Source organism: Macaca nemestrina, chromosome 5, assembly GCF_043159975.1.
Source record: "Macaca nemestrina isolate mMacNem1 chromosome 5, mMacNem.hap1, whole genome shotgun sequence".
NCBI classification, from domain to species: Eukaryota; Metazoa; Chordata; class Mammalia; order Primates; family Cercopithecidae; genus Macaca; species Macaca nemestrina.
This window is the reverse complement of record NC_092129.1, coordinates 129,530,480-129,555,000: the sequence shown is the minus strand read 5'-3', so window position 1 is coordinate 129,555,000 and position 24,521 is coordinate 129,530,480. Positions and strand designations below refer to the sequence as shown.

General features: G+C 40.8%; 1 protein-coding gene across 3 annotated transcripts in view; it reads right to left on the bottom strand.

The window, feature by feature from the left end:
* LOC105490845 (ELOVL fatty acid elongase 5) overlaps positions 1–24,521 on the bottom strand; it is an 84,990-nt gene that overhangs the window by 50,661 nt on the left and 9,808 nt on the right. Inside the window, exon 1 of one of the 3 annotated variants that reach the window (XR_011623648.1) lies at positions 4,927–5,031. The exons of the other annotated variants lie outside the window; for them this stretch is intronic. The gene's annotated coding sequence lies outside the window, so the exon portion shown is untranslated. Of the gene's footprint in view, positions 1–4,926; positions 5,032–24,521 lie in introns of those variants that run through there. 3 annotated transcript variants of the gene reach the window in all.

The following is a 24,521-nucleotide window of genomic DNA, read 5'->3' as shown; positions in this document are numbered from 1 at the left end:
TATAAAAACAAAAAAACTGCTTTCTTCCATCTTTTGGATCATTTTCTTGTCAATGCACTGAGAAGCAAAAAAGGGTTAAGCAGCACTTTTACAATGTGCAGTCACTACATGACTATAGCTTGCTAAAGAGTGATGCCACCACGCTTGTGCTCTGCTCTGGGCCTTTTGCTGCCTGTCATCAGCAAAGAGCTGTTCAATCCCCACAGCTCTTCAGAGCACAGAGGATGTTTCCCAGAAAAGGCTGAGGTGACGTCTTCTGTAACCCTCCTTGGAAATTATCCAGCAAGATTAGATCTCTTCTTGGCAATGCTTTTCCTCTTTTCACCAAGTGCTACATTCAACAAATGAGCCACTGTGTTTAAAACCTCCCTGACAATCACTAAAGGTGAAATATTGAGAATTAGGTCCTAAGATGATTACATTTTAGTGGAACTGTAGGATTTTAGCAAGTCACATTAATGTAACTGAATATTCTGACTGGCTAATATGATTTTTCCTTCATTTCAATTCTCTGCAAGTACCAATATTCAACTCTAGGCTGTCATAGAGCCATTTAGCTGTAACAAAATGAAGGAAAGCCAGTGATCAAATTAACATGAAGTCAATTAGGTGCCCACCTACAGCCAGAACACCAAGGGAGAGACACCAACGGGTTCCAAAATGAAAATTAAGGACATAGTGAAGGAGAAACAAATACCTATTCCTGTACAGAAATTACAGAAATGCATTCCTGAAGAAATCACGTGAAAATTTTAGAAACAGAACTGAGATTGTAAAATGGCATATATAATCATTTACCAATATGCCTTTACTGAGCAACAAATGTGTAAGGCACTATTGCAAGTAGTAGGGACAGAGAACCTGGTCCTTTCCCTTCAGCTCAGAAATCTAGCTATTCCTCCAGTCATGACCCATATTTTCAGTTCATTTCAAAACACAGAAATTGATGTCTTATGTCATAATTTGAGTGAAAAAAAATAAAAAGAAAAAAAAATCACCACAAATTAACAACAGCTTAACACACACCCACCCTTGAAAGGAAAGAACATTTTACTGGTCAGGGGCTAGGGGATGGATATAAAATAGGACATAATATCCTACCTTGATTTGGAAAAGCTATCACATACTTCCTACACAAAATCCAAAGAAAACAATTATTTGAAGAAAATTAATGAAACTAGAGAGGCAGTGACATGTTTAAAATGTATTATGTTTTTCTGCAATGATTTTTTTTCATATACATGAACAATTTAAAAAATTGCAACTGGGTTGGAGAAGAAAAGGAGAGGGTCTTGGCCAGCTTGTGCTGCTATAAAGAAAATACCACATGCTGCTATATTAAACAACATTTACTTCTCAGGGTTCTGGAGGCTAGGAAGTCCACGATCAAGGTGCCAGCAAATTAGGCTCCTGATAAAGGTCCTCTTCCTGGCTTCAGATGACTTGGGGACATGGGGACGGGTGGAGAGAGTACTGGTCCCTCTTCCTCCTATAAAAATACTAATCCCATCATAGGCACTCAGCCCTCATGGCCTCATTTAAACTTAATTACCTCCCAAAGGCCCCACCCTTCTCATAGCATCACTTTGGGGGTTAGGGTTTCAAAATATGAATTGAGAGTGGGGGGACACAAACCTTAAGTCCATAACAGAGAAGTAGTTTTCCATTTAAGAGATAAAGGAATGACTGTTTACAGAATCTAAAGAAAATTGACACTTTTAAAAAATCTAGTCTCTAAGGTGAATCATTTTCATTCACAGAGTCAAGTTATCAAAACACATAATCTCCACTTTTTGAAAGGGGTGTACTGTTATAAATTAGTCATCCGGCCTTTGGAAAATAATTTTTTGGAGAAATGTTTTATTAGTTGTTCTTAAACTTCTGGGGATTCCATATCAATTGCGAAAATCTGATTAAAGCAAAAGGGAAATTCTCTCCATCTCAAAATGACAGAGCTTGGATTAAACTGACATTTACAGCGTTCCCCCAAATCCCAGTAGTATCCAAGTTAAAAACCCTAGCTTTCAGTGGTGGACAGATCTCCAGACCAGCTCTAAACTACTTAACTCATAATGAAGTGGCAGCAATAGGACTAGAATCTCACCATTTCTATGAGAAAGATGTAATATGTAATATGTGTAATTTCAGTTCGAGTTCTCTAGGCTCTGAAACTATACTGTAACGGCATACACTGTAATATTACCTTGGGCAAGCTGCTAAAACTATATAGACGTCAGTTTCCCAACTCATAAACATGGGGACAATAATGCTTATACTTCATGGAGTTGCTGTGAGGATTAAATGAGATAATAAAATTGTATGAAGTACTTGGCATAATGCATAAACACCTCAATTCGTGGCAGCTATTTTTATCATCATCAGAAGCACACATTCATCAAACATACATTTAACACTGTGACAGGCACTGGAGACACAGAAATTCACAAGACAACAAATCTGCCTTCAAAGAGGTCAAAAGTCTCTAGCAAGGGAAGGAGAAACAGTAAATAACCATAATAAAGTGATCTATGTGCCATGACAAAGTATGTACAGGAGAAAAGGATGGGTGGGGGTGGGGGAATTAATAGAGAGCAGTCAATTCTGTATGGGGACGAGTGGGTCAGGTGAAGCTCTGCAAAGAGAGTAATATTTAAGGCTTGCTAGTGGGGATCAGACAGAAGGCAGAGGCGAAAAAGTGAAAAATGATGTTGGAGAAGGAGGTAAGAGCTCGAGTTTGTTTTTAAACTGGGGGGTTGGTAAAGAAGGGATGAAAGTGGGGGCGAGAGGCTGAAAAGAGGGTGACATCAGCATCAAGTTGGTTAAAAAAGGACTGCAGGAGTCCAGATGAGAGATGGGGCCCTCCAAAGGCACAGCAGGAGAGGCAATGCAGGGGCCACACAGGAGAGATGTCCAGTGTGGGCAAGGTGAGGGAGAGGAAGGAGTCCAAGCTCCTGGCTTCTCACGCTGGAGCAGGTGCCATGTAGTGAGTGAGGAAGCATGGGGGCTGCGGATGTATGGAGGGGTGGTAAGCAGACTGCAAGAAGAGAATATGGAAAGTTCTGTTCACCTAGAACTTCACCACTTTACTAATTTTATTAATAAATTGATTATAGTCTCATGCGTATGTTTCATAACCTGTTGGATTAGGAGGCATGTCATATATTTTGAATTAGTGGAGTGCAAATTAGTGGAAATTCACTGTACTGACATGTTCTCTTACAGGGTAAAATAAGAAAGATAAATTGTATATTAAGTTCATAGTGTTAAATGTAAGAAGTTCATTCTTAAGCTAGGACCTAACCCACACATTTGTTTAGGGACTTACGTACTCCCACTGTCCTAAGAAAACATTAAGCCAGCTATACTCAAACATGAATTACACACTTCAGGAGGTTGAATTATTTAGCAAATTGCTATTTCCTTCACTAAATAAGTCTGCTAATGACCGAATGCTTATAAGGAAGCTTTCCAAAGTGATTTCTCTCATCACATTAACGTTTCTCCAAGAGAACCAGATAACCATTTAAAAACCCAATCCAGTCCACTATTTCAAATGATGTTTTTTCCCCCTTATTTTCAAGTCCTTTTCTTTGCAGAACATAATAATGATAATAGCAACTAACACTCACTCCATCCTTATTATGTGCCAGTCTTTCGGCTGTATATTTACAAGGGTAATCTCAGTCCTCATGCCAGCCCTCTCACAGATGAGTACACCCAGGCACACAGCCACTGTCCCTTGTCCAAGGTTACACTGAGAGGAGGCCAACTAACTCCAGAGCCTACTCTTTGAACCACTACATTCTACTGCCTCCCCACGTTACAATAAATTTTTTTTCTATAGTAAAATGATGTTTACTATAGAAAATATGGAAAGTAGAGAAAAAATATTTGTTTCATTTTGAAGTAAAAACAAAATGCTACCAAGAGTATAGCTGAATCCATGTTAATCCTTCTACCATCTATAATTAAGTGGAGTGAACTTGGGCGAATGCATGTCTGAAAACCTCAATCTCCTCACCTGGAATATTCTCTTCAAATGGGAATAACATGAATACCTAATCAGATGAGATGGTTCGTGTACAGCATTTAGCATGGAACTTTGCTATTACCATATATAAATTGACATAAATATATTTACATAAGTAAATATAATTTTATTTCTTCTACCTTTTTCTATGCTTTAAAAAAGCACATACTTTCAGCCTGGGCAAAACAGTGAGACCCCGCCCCATCTCTACAAAAATTACAGCCTGGAATGAGACTCTGTCTCAAAACAAAAAAAAAAACAAAAAACCACAAAAACAAAACCAAAAAACCCCACATTTCTTACCTTTTGTCCTAGTGTCTTTTCTACCATGCTAGGACACCTCTCAGAAAAGGTTTCCTTCCACAGAATATCAGGCCCCACCTCTTGCTAGTCCCACCCAATCACGCATTGAATTGCAGGCAGCCTCAAAAAGTTCTTAGGACTGAAAAAACAAATCATCTCTAGTATTCGCTGTAATTACCAGAAATTAACTCCTTAGAAACCAGCTTATTATCCCAATGTTTATTTTTTTTAAATGATTGAAAACATTCACTTTAAAAACAGGATTCTTGAATTCATTTAGACTACTGTCTTGCAGTAAGGTGGCCAGAAGGATCACCTCTCCTTATTTATGTATATGGAGACCCAAGAGAAAAATGGGGAAAAAGCAATTACAATGGCAATAGCCAACTGAATCCTTCCACCAACTGGATTCTTTGATGAACTGCTGCAGAAGCTCATCCATGCTTGTGATAATCACCAGACAAGAGATCCCTGCCTTCTTCCCTACGTAAGATGTTCTGTTGGGTATGTAGCAAGAGGTCATACTCGGAGTTGACAGCCTATGCCATACCAAAGAGTATGTGTACTGCAGAGACATTTCCAAATAACGTTACCTGTGACAAGAGGGTTAAATCCCACGAGCAGGGTCAGTCCTGCAGGTATCATGCGCATCACCATCCACGGTTCCGCATTTGGATCGTCTACCTGCATGAAGGCTGCCAGCAATCATTTTCATGAACCTAATTTGACTTCTGAAGCAACATTTATACAAATACTTTTATTTATTCCTCCAATATTAGACATTTAATGTTTCCAAGGTTTCACTATTTTTAAATAATATTGCAATAAACATCTTTACACATAAAACTTTAGCTGTATATTAAAGTATCTCCATAGTGAGACTCCCAGAAATTGGCCAATTAGGTCAAAGAGTCTTAGAATGCATTGCAAAATTCCTTTTCAAAACATTTTTATCTATTAATGTTTCCACAAGCAAGGGCTATGTAAACAGCCTATACAACTGCACCATTGCCATAACTGGACAACCTCATGAAGAAAAAAATTCTTCATTAATTTAGTCTAATGTAAAACACTATACAAGTATGTTGGAAATATAAATCATACAGAAATTCCAACAGCTGAATAAATAAACACTAAATACATACCCTGAAAATCTATGTAAATAAAGAGCCATTTTGGCTAACACTGGTAAGAGAAAAGTGAAATGGCAAATTCTGTGTGTGCTCTGCTTGCCTGAGGATTAATCTGTGAACATAAGCTTGTATTTGTTAACAGGTCACCTGTCAGGAGCCTTTCTTTCTCTCAGGTTATTAATACATAGTAAATACAACTGTCTGCATTCCACAAAAACTCCCCCTCAATCCAAGGAGCTAAGTCTAGTTACCAACTTTTAAAACCTCTAAGAAGTATTATGCTTCACATAAACAATAGCAATCCCTGCGAACAAGTATGGATTCTAAAAAGCACAGTTCAAGCATTTGTTAAATATCTATTCTGTCTGGGGACATGGACTGTCATTTAAAAAACTGAACCTACAAACCCATCCACAGCTTTACAGGAACCCTGTAAACTATGGAAAAATTCACTTCTGGTGAAAGAGGCACAAAACTACCTTTAAAAAAGCCAAATTTTAAAGTATTTAAGAACTTGAAGTAAGAAGACTCTTTCTGTTGTTTAATTATATATACAACATTTCACAGAAGACAGGCTATTTTTGTAACTCAGTAGCTGAGTCAGCCAAATTTGGTTTATGTTGTTATTATTATTGTCAATAAAGCAGCATAAAACAGCTTGATTTTTCCAATCCCATGTGGAGGTACTAAGTGAGCAGTTGGAAAAATATTTTTACTCGCTCACAGAGAGATTTCATACTCATGTCACAGGACACAAATGAGAAACCCCAAAGAGTTCTCTTGCCTGCACTTTTCGGCTCAATCACCACATCCAGAATAAACAAACAGCATAAAACACAACAGCTTCCATTTAGAATCAACCAACTCCTACCTGGGCATTAAAATCCTCAGGAGGACAACCAGCCCACTATCTGGGAATTATGTCACACTGAATAAGAAGACTCCACCAGCAAAACATTGGGCAAGTACTAAGATAAGCTATCCAAGGTTTAACAGGATGAAATGGCATTAACTCTGGCCTAAATTGTTACAGCATCAAACAAAGCTTGCATCATTACAGATTGTAATGCTTCACTAATGAGTTAAAAGGATTTCATTATGAAACCATAATATTCTTCCTTTATTGAGTCCCTTGCTGTAGCACCATAATACCATTAAAAATAGAAAACACACCAAGGATAATAATCATAGTAGCTAACACTGAACACTTAATGTGTGCTAAGCATCATACCATGCACTTCACATGCACTATTTAATTTAATCTTCTCAATAAGCTCAGTTACCGAGCCTGCACTTGCTGGAAAATGGGATTCGAACCCTGGGTGCTGACTCCACAACCTGAACTTTTAACTGTCAATCATATTGAGATAAGACTAAATTTAACTCTATTAGGAAAATACAAAAATGCATCAAACTAGCAACCTACAGATACCTGTAACACACTACTGGGTCCCAAGTAGAAGTCTAAGATTTAGGTGAGGAACAGTTTATGTCCAAGACAACCTAACACCAAAACAATGGTGTAAAAAATAGAACGTCAGTGAGTCTATGGTTACATGAATTACAATGCTTATGTGACACTTAATTTGGTTTTTCTTCCCCATTCAAATGAATCATCAGATTTTGGCATCCTAGAAACAGGATAAACAAGGTCATGTTAATTCTCAGGTAGTAGGCCTGCCTAGACATGACATAAAAGCAAATACAGTGATAACATAATCTCAGTGAAGCTATGACTAAAAAAATCTCAAACAGAAACTTCATGGAATGAGAAATGGCTCTACCATGTCCAATACTAGTCCAGTTTCTTTCTTTTTTTTTTTTTTTTGGAGATGGAGTTTTGCTCTTGTTGCTCAGGCTGGAGTGCAGTGGCATGATATCGGCTCACCGCAACCTCCCCTCCCGAGTTCAAGCAATTCTCCTACCTCAGCCTCCAGAGTAGCTGGGCTTACAGGCACCCGCCACCACACCTGGCTAATTTTTGTGTTTTTAGTAGAGATGGGGTTTCTCCATGTTGGTCAGGCTGGTCTCGAACTCCTGACCTCAGTTGATCCACTCACCTTGGCCTCCCAAAGTACTGGGATTACAGGCATGAACCACTGCACCCAGCCCAATACTAGTCAGTTTCTAAAGCCAGGATAAGCAACAAGCTTTTCCCATATGCCTTTTAAAATATGGATATGCAGCATTTAAGAAAATCAGTTATGGGTCGGGCACAGTGGCTCACGCCTAATCCTAGCACTCTGGGAGACTGAGGCAGGCTGATCACTTGAGGTCAGGAGTTCAAGACCAGCCTGGTCAACATAGTGAAACCTTGTCTCTACTAAAAATACAAAAACTAGCCCGGCATGGTGGCACACGCTTGTAATCCCAGCTACTCAGGTGGCTGAAGCAGGAGAATTGCTTTAACTTAGAAAGTGGAGGTTGCAGTGAGCTGAGATTATTCTACTGCACTCCAGCCTGGGAGACACAACGAGACTCTGTCTCAAAAAAAAAAAAGAAAGAAAAACAGTTACAGATCTCTAAGGATAGTGATTACATAAGTTTATATAACTACAAATAACATTTAAAAACATGGATTAAGTAGAGTTAAAAGAATCAGGGACCAGGCACAGTGGCTCACACCTGTAATCCCAACACTTTGGGAGGCCGAGGCAAGCAGATTGTTTGAGCCCCCAAGTTTGAGACCAGCCTGGGCAACATGGAGAAACCCCACCTCTACAAAAAATAGGAAAATTAGCTGGGTGCGGTGGTGTGTGCCTGTCGTCCCAGCTACTCAGGAGGCTGAGGCAGGAGGATGGCTTGAGCCCATGAGGTGAGGCTGCAGTAAGCCAAGATGGTATCACTGCATTCCAGCCTGGGGACAAGAGGGAGATCATGTCTCAAAAAAAAAAAAAAAAAAAAAAAGGAAAAAAGAAATAGAATCAGGAAGGAGGGCAGAACTGGTCTATAGCAATGACTCTGGGATAACTAGTCTTAGTTTGAGAGAGAAAGCAGAGGAATGGGCTATCATACCAAAAAAAATCAGAATTTCTTCATCTCCAAAGTGTATCAAAAGGGAAAAGAATTAGCTTGAGGTCTGACAGAAGAAACCTGTGGAGAGATATGCAAACACTAGAAAAGGCCTAGGGAGATATTGCATAAATAAGCACCCCACTCTCTTCAATGGCTGGGTCGTACAGATTAACCTGAGGCCAAGGACTTTTTTTTCTGGACACTGATAACCCTGTTCCATCTTGACTGAAACAAGGTAGAAAAGCACTGTGCTAAAAGTCACCTGGTCTCCCTGACTCTGTCCAACACCCTAGGCTCACTCGCTAACATGAATGTCCTATCCTACCGGTAAGTTTTCAGGGAGGTTGCTTCACAATTTATTCTCCAAATTGCCACGTTTCACACTCGATTTACTAATGACCATTTCACATGTGTCTAGATGTCCTATCCAAGGACAGGACAATTTATCGTTAAATATAGCCAAAGAGAATCATGTATGATTCTTCGATCTAAAACACAACTTCTAGGCTTAAGATACCCATTACTGTGTGTCGTAAGCCAAATATCTGATACTTATGTCCAAATGTTTTTTTAAAAAGTGCCCGTATTTTACCTATCCTTTATGGAAAACCATGAAAGTGATGTGATACCCCACCCCGTAGATATTTATGCCTGTCAAGTATTCAGAAGCACTCTTCTGGATGGAGTGAGCCTGAGTTTCTGACCGTCCAAAACAACTAGACTCACATGAGAAGTTAATATCTCACTAGAACCCAGTCAGAGACGGAGAGTCACAGGGCCGAGGGCTGTACTCAGGAGGGAGATCCAGGCTTGGGACCCAGGGAGAGGCTTCACCAGAGAAAGGGGACTTCCAGTGTCACTTAAGAGACTGGTAGGTTTGGGTAGGCCAAGGACCAGGGGAAAGAAATAAGGAAATTGCTACTCAAGAATTGGAAGCAGGAGTGGGCTGCCACAATCTGGGAAGAACTGTGACACTTGGTAGGCCTGAAAAGTGTCTCAAATTTTACCTCAACTTTATTAAGCAGCCATGTTAACTGGCTGGCATGTGTTAAACATTCCACTCGTTGCTTGACCAGAAAACCAAGTCAGCAATGATTTAAGGCACATTAAAACGTGGATGCTCCATAAATATTTGTTAAATGAATTAACTCTGGACACAGCATCAGGGAAGACTTCATGCAAGTGGCATCTGGCCAGGTTATTAAGGACTTTGCAGGGTGGAAGTCCTAGGAGGCAGAATGATTGATGGATATTTCAAGCAGAAGGCACAGCATGAAGAGATATGGAGGTGTGAAAGGGCACAGTAGACAGAAGGGGTAGGGTATCAGAATAACTCAGTCATCTCTTAGCCTGTTGAAGCTATTGTCTTGAGCATCTTACAAATATCCACGTGTTCCTAGCTGCATCACCAAGGCCCATTTTCTTTCCTGTGGACTCTCAGCTGGCTTCTTGCCCCCTTCTATCCACCTTCACATTGCAACTGAGTTCTTTTTAACCACCAAAACCAGTGGGGCCACTCTTGCCTGAAGCCTTTTGTCATCTTGCTCTCTCGATACAGCCTACAATTCCTCACTTGGCTTAGAGGCCCTTTCACACCCAGGCCCACACCTGCTTTCCCTAGCCCAACTTCTGCCCTCCCCTCCTGCTCACTGCCCCCAACCCCACCTGTTTCCTTTTCACATTCTGCAGTGTGTCCTTGATTCCAGCAGCTCCCTAGCAGAGAAAACTCCCTTCCCCTCCTGTCCTACTTCCCCCTTATCTGTGCACACCAGAGAAATCTTCCCTGATTCCTCCCGCAGAGCCCCAGACTAGGTTAGGTCCCTTTGTGTACATTCTAATCATACCCCAAATACAAATTATTTAACCTGTGGTTAACATCTAAGTCCTTGAGGCATTATATATCTGTGGGATGACTGTGAGGCTGGAAAGCAGCTTTGCCCTAAGCACCAGAAAGTATGGTGACTCAGCCATACTGGCCTTCACGAGAAAGCAGAAAAAACCCAAGATCTGTTTTCCCCCACCCTGCTTCCAGCAGAGCAGGAGGCACTCACAACAGGCGCTCGGCACCATTACCCAGCAGGGCAAGATTACAGAGCTTTTCACCTTGCTTGCAACTTTAGAAACTGTGTCTACCACTACTGCAGCAGGCAGTTATGGGTGACAGATGAGATGACCCTACTTTAGATGAGCTCATGTTTCCACATGCATTCTCTAACTTAGGACCCCAAATGAACCCAAATCCTTTGAAACAGGACATTCTGCTCCCTCTTATGACAAGTTTCTATCCACTCACTCCTCCTTGCTGCCTTCCCTAGCAGGCAATCTGCCATCACCAAAGCAGATCTTTGTCCCCAGTGGCCTCCTTGCTCAGGCTGGAACCTACAATCACAAATACTCTTGATGCCCAACCTACCCCTGTGGCGCCTCCACTACGTAAATCCAACAAGCAGAATTGATGTTTTGCTGAGATCTGGACAGTCCCTATGAATCCCTTAAAAGTCCTCCTCCTTCAATGGTCACTCTTCACATGCTACAACAGGGGTGGATGAAACTTGAAAACATTATGCTAAGTGACAGAAGTCAGATACAAGAAGTCACATATTGTATGACTCCATTTATAGGAAATATTCAGAATAGGCAAATCTATAGAGACAGAAAGCAGATTGGTGGTTGCCAGGGTCTTAGGAGAGGGGAGAATGGCAAGTGGCTGCTAACTGGCAGTGGTCTCCTTTGGGGATGTGAAAATGTTTTGGAATTAGAGGTGACTGCCGCAAACAGCACTGTGGATGTACTAAATGCCACTGAGCTGAACACTTAAAAATGGCTAATTTTATATTATGTAAATTACACTTCAATTGAAAAATTTCAAGTAACTTTTTTAAAAGTCCTTCTTCACCCTCCCAATTCACAGAGATCTTTCCATCCCTCTGCTTATACTCTGGATCTTTTCCCATTTCTTTCAAGAATTTATTCATCTCCCATTTGCCTTTTACCTTCCATTTCCTCTCTTGACTGGATCCTTTTTTTCTGCTGACAAATCTGCTCCAGTGTTCAACCTAAAAATCCTTCCCTGAACTTTATTTTCCCCTCAAATCTCATCTACAACAATCCCAAGACCCTATAAAAGTCAGCCAATTATCAATAGCCTCCACTTGTTAAAATGAATGAATGAACCTACAAATGTAAAAACAAACTGCCAGATACCCTTGGCATTGCACTGCCCAATGAGACAGACAAGGGCACAAACAGCTATTTAAGTAAACCGAAATGAAAAACTAAAAATTGTTTCTTAGTTATCTTAACCACACTTCAAACGCTCAAAAACTAGTAGTAGTTAGTGACTACTATATTGGATAGTGCAAAATATATCCCATTAAAAAACATCTGAGCATCTGGAAATAAGAGTTGCTCAACTGTACTGGTACCCAATTCAGGTATCAAAGAATCTAAGGTTATAAAAATCTTAAAAGAATTCCTTAGAGTAAAATCAAGAGGAGGTTATTGCTCTATTTACAGTCCCCAAAGTAAAGATCTAGTTGATCTGATATTATACAAAAAAGGCCAGAGGAAATCTTTTTGTAACACATAGAATTAAAGGTTAAATGGTTACATAAAACAAGATGGAGATGTGGGACATGATGCAGCAATTTTTTATTAAAACAAAGGCATTATCCAAAATCAACAGTTAAAAAAAAAGGTCAAGTAGTATCTATACAATAGACAGGAACAAAAAAGAAATCAGCTATTTTAAAACTATTGCAAAAGGCTGCTAGTCTGGAAGCCTAAATACTGTAATGTATAGATAACAAAGAAAAAGGGATGAATTAAAAAAATAAAATGAACATCTAAAAAGCTATTAATGCTACACTGAGACCTTAATCTCTTCATTTACTCCTTGCTGTTGTGGGTTTTTATTTTAAAAATTGACCACTACAGTCTTCTCATAGGGCATTAAAGCAAGTGACCAGTGTTGTTAAGAGGACATGAGCTTGCTTTTAAATACTGTCCTATCTACACAGAGTACCTTACGATATGTTCATTTGATAAAAAGACCAAAACCAATCCACCTGGTGAAGTTCACAAGTGAAGTTGACACACACAGAGCCTGTGGCATAAATCACGAAATTTATTCAGGGAGAAGGAAACAGAAGGCAATGGCTGCTGAAGCAAGAAGGAAAAATGTTTTTATAACTAAGGAGAAAGGTGGTCCTTCTTTAAAAATGCAATAAATGGCTGGGCATGGTGGCTCACGCCTGTAATTCCAGCACTTTGGGAGGTCAAGACGGGCAGATTATGAGGTCAGGAGATCGAGACCATCCTGGCTAACATGGTGAAACTCCATACAAAAAAGTTACAAAAAATATAAAAAAGTTAGCCGGGCGTGATGGCGGGCACCTGCAGTCCCAGCTACTCAGGAGACTGAGGCCGGAAAATGGCGTGAACCCGGGAGGCGGAGCTTGCAGGGAGGGGAGATCAGACCACTGCACTCCAGCTTGGGTGACAGAGTGAGACTCTACCTCAAAAGAAAAAAAAAAAAAAAAAAAAAGCTACAAACAGGACTTATTACAGGGATTCCCAAAGAGTAGTCCAAACATCCCTGAAAGTGCCCACGCCCTTTTCAGGAGTTCTGTAAGATGGAAACTATTTTCATACTACTACTACTAAGGGATTACTTCTTCACTGTCACCAAAAGTTTTGAAAAATACGTTTTTATATTTTGAAATATATTTTGAAAAATATATACTCTATTATCATACAATAGGTTATTTTTAAATGTTTTCATAATTGTTTTAAAACAATTTAAAATTGATTTCTAATAAGGTAAATACCAATAGATGTAATCCACATAAACAAAAGCTCTTTGAGTTTCTCAGTAACATTTAATAGTACAAATCTTATCTTTTTTCCTTTTGCTTTTTCAAATGTTTTTCTCTCAGGCCACTTTGTCTAAGAATAGTACGTCGGCCGGGTGCAGTGGCTCACGCCTGTAATTCCAGCACTTTGGGAGGCTGAGGCAGGCGGATCACCTGAGGTCAGGAGTTCGAGACCAGCTCGGCCAAAATGGTGAACTCCCATCTCCACTAAAAATAGAAAAATGAGCCAGGTGTGGTAGTAGGTATCTGTAATCCCAGCTACTCTGGAGGCTCAGGCAGGAGAATTGCTGGAACCCAGGAAACAGAGGTTGCAGTGAGCCGAGATCAGGCCATCACACTCTAGCCAGGGGTACAAGAGCAAGACTTTGTCTCAGGAAAAAAAAAAAAAAAGATAGAGAATAGTATGTCTTCAGACCAAAAAGTTTGAGAGCAGTTGTATTAAAAACTGTACATAGAATTTTCCTCCTCTGTAAGATTTTATTTCTAAAAAAAATTACATATTTAGCTTCTTATCTTAATGGCAAATATCCCAAATACACTTTAAAAATAAAGAGTTTCTACAGATGTGTCACTTAACAATTGCAATACATTCTTAGAAACGTGTCACTGGGTGATTTCATCATGAGAACATCACAGAGTGCATTTATACAAACCTAGATGTACAGCCTACCACATATGCAGGCTATGTGGTATAACCTATTGCTCCTAGGAGGCTACAAACCTGTTCAGCATGTTATTATACTGAATACTGTAGGCAACCATAACACGTGGCAAGTATTTGTATAGCTCAACAAAGAAAAGGTATAATAAAAGTAGAATATAAAAAATAAAAACCAATACACCTGTACAGGGCACTTACCATGAACAGACGTTGCCCTGGGTGAGTCAGTGAGTGGTAAATGACTGTGAAGGCCTAGGACATTACTGCACACTGTAGACATTATAAATACTACAATGAGGCTAAACACTACACTGAGGCTACACTAAATTTATTTTAAAATTTTTTCTTCCTCAATAATAAATTAACCTTAGCTTATGGTAACATTTTTTTCTTTGTAAACTTTTTTTTTAGGGACAGAGTCTATGTTGCCCAGCAGGGCTATCCACAGGTGTAATCACAGCTCACTACAGCCTCGAACTCCTGACCTCAAGTGATCCTGACTCTTCAGCCTCCCGAGTAGCTGGGACTACAGGTGCATGCGACTGTTCATGGCTTTTACAGACCTTTACATTTTAACTTTTGACTCTTTTGTAATAACACAACACAAATACATGGCACAGCTGCAAAAAAAATTATTTTCTTTATACTCATTCCGTAAATTTTTCTTTTAAAACTTTTCCTTAAAAACTAAGACAGAAACACACACATTAGCCTAGGCCTACGCAGGGTCTTCAATATCATTGTCTTCCTTCCCTTCTACATCTTGTCCCACTGGAAGGCCTTCAGGGGCAATAATATGTGATAACAATGCTTTCTTCAGGAATACCTCCTGAAAGACCTGCCTGAAGCTGTTTCACAATTACTTCATTTTTTTGGTAAGTAGAAGGAGTACTCTTTAAAATAATGACAGATAGTGGCTCATGCCTGTAATACCAACACTTTGGGAGACCAAGGTGGAAGGACCGCTGGAGCCCAGCAATTGAAGATCTGCCTGGGCAACACAGTGGGACCCCATCTCAACAAAAAATTTAAAAAGCGAGGCATGGTGGTACATACCTGTGGTCCCAGCTACTTGGAGGCTGAGGTAGGAGGACTGCATGAGCCCAGGAAATCAAGCCTGCAGTGAGCTGTAATTACACCACTGCATTCCAGATGAATGACAGAGCGAGATTCCATTTCCAAAATAAATAAACATTTTAAAAATGATAAAAGTAGAGTAAATACATAAACCAGTAACATAGTTGTTTATTATCCATATCAAGCACCGTATATGGTACGTAATTGTATGTGTGATACTTTTATAGAATTAGCAGTGCAGTAGGTTTACACCAACATCTCCACAAACACATGACTAATACACTGCCCTAGGACATTAAGATGACTCCTGCTTCACTAGACAAGAGGAATTTTTCAGTTCCATTATAATCTTACAGAAACCCACCATTATATATGCAGTTCATCACTGACCAAAATGTGGTTATGGAGTGTATGACTAAACTTGTCCTTTAGCAGTTAAATGAAACTTGGAGTACACAGAGTTTAAAAACCTAACACTCAAATATGTGAAGTTTGTTAAAATGGTCATTTTGGAAATAAGCTGATAATAATGAATAAATCTTACACTAAATATATTGTAACTGTATTAGTCTGTTTGGTGTTGCTATAAAGGAATCCCTGAGACAGGGTAATTTATAAAGCGGTTTATTGTAGCTCACAGTTCTGCAGACTGCACAAGCAGCAGTGCCAGCATCTGCTTCTGGTGGGGCCTCAGGAAGCTTTTATGCACTGTGAAAGGTGAAGGGGGAGCAAGAGTGTCACATGGTGAGAGAGGAAGCAAGAGAAAGAAGAGCAAGAGAGAGATGCCAGGCTCTTTTACACAACCAGATCTCACATGAACTCTTTACCATGAGAGGACACCAAGTCACTCATGAGGGATTCGTCTCCATGACCCAAACACCTCCGAGTAGGCCCCACCTCAAACACAGGATAAAATTTCAACGTGAGATCTGGAGGGGACAAACACCCAAACTACATCAATAACTAGAAGTACTCTGTGCAATAAGCTGTTACCAGTTCCCTACTAACTCATCAAGTTACATCTAGTATGGTATTAAGAGAAATTCGACCCAATCAGCCAAACAGGGGTGAGCTGATTTTCACATTATTGGTAGGCATAAAAACAGAGTTTCTTTAGTCACAGCATGATACTAACTCTCCTTCCAAATGAGGATGCTCCTCATGGAGACTTAATCACCAAAAACTAAAATTTAAAATCATAAATAATAAGAGAAGCAAGTTTCTTGTGGTTAAATCACATTAGGTAGTACTGCAAATAGAACGTATTCAATTATCAACCACTACATAAATGCTGAAGTGTTGTTATACATACAAACATACATATAGAAAGGAGGAGGAGGGAAAAGGGTGAAGAGAGAAGGGAGAGGGAGTGAAATGCAGAGGACAAGGAGAGAAAGAGAAAAGGGAGTGCGTAGAAGAGTGATCACTCAGAATGAAAGTAAAAAATTCATTTTTCTGACTTCAACTTGCCACAACACACGCTTTTTGGAAACCAAACTTTCCATTTGCCTACCATGTCAGTCAGTTTTCATCAGGTACTAGTTTCTTTGGCTCTGTTTGCTAATCAGTTCAAACTGTATCATGGAAGAGGTTCTTCAAAACTTTACAAAAACACAAAAGCTGCCCTCCCCAAAAGGGTACAGCTACAGGGTGGCTTGGGCCACTATGTGCCCCTAGCATCAGTGGCTGAAGCTCAGCTGACTCCTTAAAGCAAAGACCTGGCTGAAGGAAGAAAAGCAGGTCAGCAAGGGGGAGAGGGGAGAGAATGAATAAGTAAGGTAGGGAGAAAATTACATGACACTCCCTTCTCTAAAATAAGAATCTGGGAGTGACATTCCACCTCTCCCAGCATGCCTCTCAGGGTTAGGAAGGGTATCGCTTTGCAAGAGAACAGTGTTAAAGAGAGTGTTAATCCCGTGTGAACCTTAACACTTACCTGCTATAAAGGTGCATTACATATCCTCATGTGTCATGAAGAAACTCAGTGCTTTTATTTTTTATTTTTTATTTATTTATTTTTTAAATTTATTTATTATTATTATACTTTAAGTTCTAGGGTACATGTGCATAACGTGCAGGTTTGTTATATATGTATACTTGTGCCATGTTGGTGTGCTGCACCCATCAACTCGTCAGCACCCATCAACTCGTCATTTACATCAGGTATAACTCCCAATGCAATCCCTCCCCCCTCCCCCCTCCCCATGATAGGCCCCGGTGTGTGATGTTCCCCTTCCCGAGTCCAAGTGATCTCATTGTTCAGTTCCCACCTATGAGTGAGAACATGCGGTGTTTGGTTTTCTGTTCTTGTGATAGTTTGCTAAGAATGATGGTTTCCAGCTGCATCCATGTCCCTACAAAGGACACAAACTCATCCTTTTTGATGGCTGCATAGTATTCCATGGTGTATATGTGCCACATTTTCTTAATTCAATCTGTCACTGATGGACATTTGGGTTGATTCCAACAGACACATGAAAAAATGCTCATCATCACTGGCCATCAGAGAAATGCAAATCAAAACCACAATGAGATACCATCTCACACCAGTTAGAATGGCGATCATTAAAAAGTCAGGAAACAACAGGTGCTGGAGAGGATGTGGAGAAATAGGAACACTTTTACACTGTTGGTGGGATTGTAAACTAGTTCAACCATTATGGAAAACAGTATGGCGATTCCTCAAGGATCTAGAACTAGATGTACCATATGACCCAGCCATGCCATTACTGGGTATATACCCAAAGGATTATAAATTATGCTGCTATAAAGACACATGCACACGTATGTTTATTGCGGCACTATTCACAATAGCAAAGACTTGGAATCAACTCAGTGCTTTTAAACTAGACCTCTGAAAGATCACTAGTTCACAGCCACAAAACAGACACTTGCAGGTTTCTCCCAACAAAATGCTTGCTGTTTGCTTTCTTAGTTTGGAAAACATTACAGATAAATGCCTATAAAATGAGGTAGACTGTCTCATTAGAGGAAACCAACTAGATCTGAAGAATGGGGAAAAAAAATCATGACTTTATAGTGGACAGTACAGCTGAGACGTTAGTAACAGGCAGGGCATCAAGAACAGGACCAAGACTGTCTCCTCCCTCTCTGTTTTAAATCGTGCTGCACTTGGTTTATGTTTTCACGGGCTTTGTCTTATAGGGATACTGAATAATGTAAATGAATACTCACAATTTAGCACACACAAATCTTATTTTTATCAAATCAAAGGACAAAGGGAAGGGAGAACAAGAAATTTAACTGGTCAACTTAAAATGAATGGGATCTCTTGTTTTAACCTTATTTCCCTTTCTGAAGAATAAAAGTAATGATAATGATAATTAAAGCAGTTTTCATATGTGGTTTATGGAAGTCATTACTCTATTAGTCATGCCCCATATCTATATAAGATTTAAAAATTTTAAATTATACTTGGTGCAGTATTCATTGAAAGGCTTTTTCACCTGTAAGCTCAAATTCCATGGTGAAACAACATTAGGGAGAAAGACAGTGACCAGGGAGAGATAAAACAACTATGATACCACGTTGCCTGTCTATTGACTTCCCTGTCTATGGTAACCTAGAAAACAATCTCTAATGTCAATATGTTCTACAGTTGCTCTGAAATTGTTTCTCTCCCATTTCCCAGGAAATAGGCTATATTTTAATCACTGCAACCAAGTTAATTGCAAAGGACAAAAAACTTCTGAAACCAAAACTCTTAAGATGTAAACAAGTCCAAAAAAGTGTTTGATGCCAAAATGACATTTTAAAAACAGAAGTTAACATGTTATAGCAAGTAGCATCCATTTCCCCTTTTCCAGCACAAGCCATCAAGTTCTGTTTGGGGCTCCAGCCTGCCAAACTCAGTTGGAGAAATCTTACAGTATGAAAACCCAGGAGACAGAGGCCACAGTCTGGACCAAGAGACCAACCAGAGCCAGAGAGGCTCCTGAGAAGATCTGCAACACAGGGTAAAATATGCAAGGGAGGGCCATATAACTTTGTCTTTACTTAATTTATTTTAATTTACTTTTAAGTATTAACCTATTTTATTTTTATTAAATTTTTGAGGGTACACAGAATTCAAATTGCAGCAAAAGTCATTCATGGCTAAACACTGGAAAAATCTCTTAATTCTTAGATACATGACACATTGGACTCAAAAACAGAGGTGCTGGGTCCCTTTCACTGGAGAAATTTAAAGAAAGGGTATAGAAAAGTTTTGACCAACTCCACCCAATCCTGCATCCCCAATTCCAATCTCAAGGACCAGTTTCCATCTGATCTCTCTCCACCTACAGATGGCGGTCCTGAATCTCAAAATCAACAAACCAAAAATTGAATCCATCATCCTCTCACACCTCGTTTTTCGAACTCCCTCATTTCTGTGACCTGCCCCATAACCTTCCCAGGAATCTAGCTGCCAAAGCAGGGTGGACTCCTCCCTCTGCAATGGACATCAGGATTCAGGTCCTGTTGCTAGCTCCAAAATGCCCACAATGCCCTCCCTGTTCTCCCAAATTAGCACATTCAACAGTGACATAAAGGAAAGGGTTAGATAGAGAAATGATATCTGGTGCTGCTCCACAGCTAGCTGTGTGACTGTGGGTGAGCCATTTAAATTCTCGTTCTTGGTTTCATCACCTGTAACGTGAAAAAGCCAAATTGTTTCTAAATTCCAAGATCTATGGGATTTACAGGATTTGCATCCACTTCTCTTGATCCCCAAAGTCACTATGTAGTTGAAACCACCATCATTTCCCAACCAGATTAGTACACTCTCTCCTAGTGGATCTTCCCCACCTCTAGTCTTGTGCTGCTCCTCACCCCTTTAAAGCACCTGTCTAGGTTACTCACCTCCAGAAACCAGTTAAAGACTCCAGGGAAAATGACCAAACCCGTCCCTGTGGCCCCAGGGCCCATGTGATCAGAACCCTGTTTCCCTCTGGCTTTCCTGGTCTACTTTCTGTTCCTCATATGCTCCTCCAACGCCCAACTACCTGCCCCCCTTTGCCTCCGAGCCTTTGCTTCAATACTCTGCCCATTTCTTCAGTCCAGAAATTCTTGCTTAGTCTCCAGGCAACGTTTCCTGACCCCCTCCCCCACCCCCTAAGTCTGATTTAGGTGTCCTTCCTGTTTACTCGCAGGGCATACCTTCGCAGACCTCTCAGAGGCTTTGCCACTGTAAATATCTGTTTGTCACTATCCTTCCCCCAGACTCTCAGTTCCAAGTGAGTGGGGACTGCTGGTCTCGTCCACCACTTATGGCACAGACAGTCGGTTCTTGCCCAAACTCTATACACAGTAGCAGCACTTGTAGCTGCACATGGCCACCCAGAATCAAGATGAGATTTTCCAGCCACCTGCAGCCACGGGCTGATATTCTAGTCAATGAGACATAAGCAAAGTTATCTGGAGGCTGTTTCTGGGAACTTCCCGTAAAAGAAAGCACCATCCGCGCTTCTACTTTCCGTTTCTTCTTCCATCCTGCTGCTTGGAAGATGGAGGCCACACTAAGCCTGACAGACGTATGATGAGCAAGGAATTTACGCAGGGTCATACTAGCCCTGACCCATCCACCCTGCCTTTCATGAAAGATATACACTTCTACCTTGTTTTGGGATCCCATTATTCAAACCACTATTATTTTGGCATGTCCATCACTGCAGCTGAACCTAACTGCAACATACACAGCCATACCCATGGTATAATAATAAACTACCTGTTGATTCGCATATACACCTCATAATTCCTACTGGGTCTTTTTACTGGTAACTGTATTGTCACATGTCTCTGTAGGGTCCACATTCCTTAGCAGAGGCAAACACAGGCAAATGATCAACACTGAGTGGGTTTGAGTGATCAACAAATACTGACCAAGTGGCTACTGAAGCAGATAAGCTCTGTCCGACATGTATGGTCTACTTTAGCCTGGGCTCAATGTTGCTGCCAACCAAAACAAGGTTAAATAAGAGGGCCAGGCCAGGCACAACGGCTCACACCTGTAATCTCAGGATTTCGGGAGACTGAGGCAAGCAGATTGCTTGAGCCCAGGAATTCAAGACCAGCCTGGGCAACACAGTGAAACCCCATCTCTTCCAAAAATATAAAAACTTAGCTGGGCATGGTGGTGCTTGCCTGTAGTACCAGCTATTCAGGAGGCTGAGGTAGGAGGAACACCTGGGTCTGGGAAATTTGAGGCTGCAATGAGCTGAGATGGTGCCACTGCACTCCATCCTGGGCAATGGGAATAAGTGCCGGTTTCAGCCGAGTGCGGTCGCTCACGCCTGTAATCCCACCACTTTGGGAGGCCGAGGCAGGTGGATCACGAGGTCAGGAGATCAAGACCATCCTGGCTACACAGGTGAAACCCCGTCTCTACTAAAAATATAAAAAAAATTAGCCAGGCATAGTGGCGGGTGCCTGTAGTCCCAGCTACTCGGGAGGCTAAGGCAGGAGAATGGCGTGAACCCGGGAGACAGAGCTTGCAGTGAGCCGAGACCACGCCACTGCACTCCAGCCTGGGTGACAGAGCAAGACTCCGTCTCAAAAAAAAGAATAAAGAAAAAAAAAAAAAAAAGAGTGCCGGTTTCCACTATCATTTTATTATGGAGTATTTGAGTGCCTAGACATCAAAGTTCACTCTATTCCGTCCTTGGGAACAGTGCCACCCACACTGGTCTATCATTGGCATATTGCACCTGAAAGCCCTAACAGGTAATATGCAGGTAAGCAAGGCCCTTTAAAATAACAGCACATGTCATCTCTGCTTCTAGGGCAGGTGAGATGTCTAGCAATTTTTTTTTTTAACCTTAAAGACCTTCAACCATTGTTTACTATAAAGGTAAACCTTGATCTTTGTGATGGGCTTACTGGTAGGATTTCTGGTAGTGAGCACAGGCACCAGGGCCTGCAAATTTCTTGGATTCATAGCAACAGGGAAACCACCAGCAAGGTCCGGTGAGGGTGTCTTTCATCTCCTCGGAAGCCTCATCTACATATTCTGGGTAACAGGGCACCAGGGCTTTGGAGATGTACTGAAGGACAGCATAAATCTGAACCATATGACCACTACCCTTCACACAAACATGAATGTCCATTCCAGCAAGCTGTTCCTTGTCCAGAAGCAGACCTAATTCCAGTAGCTTGTACTGCAATGTGAGCAGCTTGATCATCTCCAGGGGCCCCTCGTTCATCTTGATGAAGCCACTGCCACATCTGCAGAGCACCACAGCTATGGCCATCTCCTTGTATCTGAAGATCTGCACAGACTGCAGCCAACGAGTCCTTAGACGGCATGTCTCCAGGCATAGGTAAGAGCTCCTCATTGCACCACGTCACAACAGGAAAAGGTGTCTAGCAATCTGTATGGTCTGAGTGCTGTTGGTATTCCACTCCTTCAGCTGGAAGCAAGGCAACTGGCCTTCTAAAGTCTCCTGCCCAAATAGGCTCTTCATTTGTGAAACATTATGTATTCTCAGGCTATCAAGGCATACTCAGTTTCACACAGCCATTAGCACATATTATAGGACTGGTTATATTTGAAAGGTACATATGTATTTAGAGACACATTCAGGCAAATAATTGCTAAATACCTACACTATGTGCCAGATAAACATGCCAGACACTATGCACAGCACTATACAGGTACTACCTCATCTAATTTTCAGGAATCAAGAAAACAGAGGCAAGGAGCCAAGGAGAAATTGTTGTTGTCCAGGAAGGATGTGATGTGCTACGGAAGGCTGGGGCAATGTGAGGAAGGGGAATAAGCTAAGAAGGACAGAGAGTATATGAATGAGTAATACTTGGTGACTGACAGTTGAGCAAAATTTGGTAAGAGCATGGTTGATGAGAGAGAAGAACACAAGCATTGCTTCCAGCTTTATAGTTTGGGCAAACTGGTGGAGGACAGTGCTCCAGACTATGTTGGCCAACAGGGGAGGTATGTGGGGCACCCAGTGATGAAAAGTTGTGAGTGTTGAGCTCAGAAGAAATAGATGGGCTAGAAATAAATATCTAAGAGTGGATGGTGGGTGGGTGGATGGATATTTGAATCCATGGGGCAAGTAGATCATGCAATGAGACTTGGTCTTCTGACAGTACTTTGCAACTGTTCACCCACATTTTAAATTTTAAGACACCTTTTAAAATATGCCAGTTCCACTTCTTAAAAAGATGATAAGTTCAAGCATGAACTCTGTACCAGGGGATCAGCGAAAAGTACTTACCTTACTGTCACTAGTCACATTCAACTTCCCTTGGGTCACGCTGAGTCTATTCTAAGGCCTTGCAAAGGGAACAAAGGGAACAAAAAGAAGCTGCTTTTTGTTCCTACTCCTTGCAAAGGGAAGAAAAGGGAGCTGCTCTGAAAATGAAACCACCACAATATCACATTCTCCTAGAAACATGAGGTCCCGGGATAATGTCTTTATGGGGCTCTCTGGAGAAGCTCAAAGGGCACCTGTTTCAAAGGGCAACTTCCTTTTTGGATGAAGCATCCTTATAGAGAAGACAATCAATGGCCAAGACAGGTAACAAACACCAAGATAGTACACACACGTCTCATGGTTCCCTTAAAGCCTGAGCTTAAGCAGTCTGGGCTCTACTTCAATCATATTCTAAACATGTAAACCAAAAGACTGCAATTGCAAATAACAGGGAAACAAATATTCAAAAGGCTTTTAAGCAACATTTTCTGCTATGGGCAACTGTTGATGATTCTTGTCTGAGTGCAGTCTCTTAACTTACGTGATTACTTGAATATTCAAAATAAATTATCATTTGAGGAAATTATCAATTGAATTCCCCAATTTAATTTGTGCAAAGTATATAAAGGCAGTGATACCTTCAGCTGAAATTAAAAGACAGTAGAGAAACATAATAAAGATTAGTTATGCAACCCCCCAAACAAAAATGTCTTAAAAGATTTTAATTCAAGCCTGTGTAACATAAATAAGGCATATAACACAAAAACACATTTTTTTTTAAAACTCAATCTACACACCCACATTTTATAACTGTTGTTTGGGTGTGAGGGTGAGTGAGGAGAGGGAAAAGTAGAGTTAAATGTGTAAAAAATGGGGGAAAATCCTGCTACAATATAGCATTTTTTAAAGGGACACACAGTCTAGCAATTGTGTATTCATCTCCTCTATAGCGTGTCTCTGAAATCAACAGTTTTATCACCCGTTCAGGTTCCATGTGAATATATAAGCCACCCCATGAATTTTGTGATTCTCTTATTTTAGGAATGCTGATACTTAAAGCCATTACAATGTTGCCAAACCTAATCTCCCACACCCAGAAAGAAAACTCAGTTCTGAAAGAGTCTAAGGATCCTCGGAGAACTGAAGGTGGTGGAAGACTTGTCTATAGCCTGAACACCATGGCCCAGCACAGCGGCCCTTAATGGGGCCTTG